This window comes from Elephantulus edwardii, unplaced genomic scaffold (genome assembly GCF_000299155.1).
Source record: "Elephantulus edwardii isolate Elephantulus edwardi_28Jun2011 unplaced genomic scaffold, EleEdw1.0 scaffold00113, whole genome shotgun sequence".
Taxonomy (NCBI): domain Eukaryota; kingdom Metazoa; phylum Chordata; class Mammalia; order Macroscelidea; family Macroscelididae; genus Elephantulus; species Elephantulus edwardii.
In genome coordinates, this window is record NW_006399863.1 from 10863354 (window position 1) to 10866086 (window position 2733).

The 2733-nt window shown below is 35.7% G+C and overlaps 1 protein-coding gene across 1 annotated transcript in view; it reads right to left on the bottom strand.

Annotated features, from left to right (window-relative positions):
• Positions 1-2733, bottom strand: part of DOCK3 (dedicator of cytokinesis 3) — a 310047-nt gene that overhangs the window by 206695 nt on the left and 100619 nt on the right. The window lies entirely within an intron of this gene.

Sequence of the window (2733 nt, forward strand, 5' to 3'; positions counted from 1 at the left end):
CAAGGAAGACATTCAGATGGCCAACAAGCACATGAAGAAATGTTCAAAATCCCTAGCCCTGAGAGAACAAAATAAATCTAGGTATACATATAAAATATAGATTTACTTATTTATCATTTACATCTTGTTTACAGGGAAAAAATCGGAAGAGATTAAGTAACTTGCACAAGGAGATTTTTAAAATAAAAAATGGGAGGGGAGCTCTGGTGGCCTAGTGGCAAGGAGCTGCAACTACAATCCCAGAGGCGAATGGTTCAAATCCACCAGATGCTCTGCTGGGAAAGGAGGGACAATTTCCTCCTGTACCAGTCAGATCTGATTTGACGGTACACTCACACAAAAATAATAAAATAAAATAAAAAATAAATAAAAATAAAAAATGGGAAAGAAAACCTACATGAAGAAAATAGATTCATCATACAGGCTAATATCATTACTAAAATAAAATTTCAAGATGTTCTATTTCTAGCAGGCAAAACAAAGGAAAAAATATTCCATTAAATATTTAAATGACAGTTTTCTATTAAACATTAAAATTATTCTTTTGGTACTAAAAAACCCCTTCTTTCCATGATAATAACAAATATATTACAGTTTAATGGTAAAAGTGATAAAACCTTATTGTGAATGAATTGGAATCAACTCATAGTTGGCTGTCCAGTGAGTTTCTGGAGGCTGTAAATCTCATGGGAGGAAAAGGTCCATTTCTGTCCTGTGGAGCAGTTGGGGGATTCAAACTGCCAGAGAGGCACTGCTTTGGGACTGGCTGTGCAATCCCTACTTCTGGACCACAGCACCACACCTCCCCATCATGCTGAAACAATATCATCAAGTCTGTTTGCTTACTGACATCAATCCATTTAAATAGTTAAGATTTTTTACTATTTTTAAACACTGAATTCTGCTTTCAGAATTAAAGACAGACTACTCAATCACCTGCTATTAGCTCTTCTGATTTATCTGAAAGAATCTTAGGCCTCTGGTTACTAATCCTTATGCAAAAACAGCCACATACATGGAAAGCAAAAGAAGTCTACAGAACATCTTTTCTACCTCTCTGCATAAAAAGCAATTTACATGATAAAGAGAATTTTGCATACATAATTTCAAATATTTAAAATATTTTCATATGCAAATTATACTAGTATTTGTATCAGGGATGATGAAATATTTTATTTTTAAAAACACTTTCCAAATTTCCTGGAGTTGTGTCACTTAGTTGTTTTTTTTTGGGGGGGGAGAGACAAAATTTCACATATATTATTTAACCACTGGGAGTTATAACATATACATTAAATAGTCTATGTATCATAACTAGGAAACAAAAGAGGAGCTGAGTAAAATGGAAAGTTTAGATAAACTCAGGTAAAAAAAAATCCAGGTAACAATGAAGTCAGTAGAGCGGGAATGAGTGTGCATGTATCCTACGGTACAGCAGCACACACAGTGACAAGAATGATGTGCACACAAACTGCATCCTCGTACTGTGGCACCTTTTAACTTTCTTGTCTATTCAATCATCCACTCATGTCCCCACACCTCAGGTACTTCCTGTGGATCTATTACTAGAAGAACAATGCTAGATGTGGGGAATCAAGCTGTTTTGAGTTGAGCAAATGTCCCATTCACTGTCTCATTCTCCCCAGACAGCAAAGTGTCCTTCCTGCTCCTTACAGTCAACAGGACACAACATCTTTTAGTTTCATTACTTTATAAGAGCATGATTAATGGATCTGGTGAAACGGAAGACTATATTCTGTCTACTAAGCCTGCATCAATGGAGAAGAGTCATATTGGGATGGGTGGTGATTTTTTTTTTCAGCACTTGAGTCCAGAGGAAACAACAGTCAATTGTCAAATGAACGGCCATCAAAGTTACATTCATGTGGTATTTACTAAGTGCACGACACAATGATAAACAAAAAAGATGCAGAACCTGTGCTTATGTATGAAAATCCGTCATTTGAACACAAAAACTTGATAAAAGGACAAGAGCACTTTAAATATACAAACCACAGACTCTATGAGCAGAAAGCAAGACAGTGGTGGGCACTATACCCTTATTCAGAAGAACCTTAACAGAAGTCAGAAGTTGAAAAAGCTTCCTTAAAAAATAAAAATAAAAAAAAAACACCATGCCATAAGCCTGTCTGGATCCTCACTATAAATTTACTGAGAGAAATTTTGTTCAGGAGTATTTCCTGCCTACTAGAACCCAAACTCTGCTTGTGTTGCCTCCTTCAGCAGTAATTTCCTTGGTGAGGATATGAACTTAAATGGGAAGAAGGGTGAATTAGAATGTATGAAAATATGAATGGTCCTGGTTTTAAGATTTTCATTTGTTTGACAACAGTAAATTATCACACCCACTGCCTAAATAAAGGTCTTGTTTTGAAAGACAAGGTGGGTAAGAATGTTCAGAAGTACAAATACATACAGGCTCTATTTTAATTTTATAGTTACTCTTATTCTTTGCATGGCTGCAAAATATGCATAGCAATGAAAATGGCAGGCAGTAAAAGATGAAAAGGAATGTGTTCTGATTCATTAAGTCTATTGTGAACAGGTGCCATCAAGTCAGTTCTGACTCAACAGAACAAAACACTCTTGATCCTACTACCATCTCACAATCCTCGAGCCGTTCGTCACAACCTACTGACTGTTGTCAGCAGACAAGTAACAATGCATCTCACTTACGGTCCTCCTCTTTTTTTAAAAAAAATTATTATTATT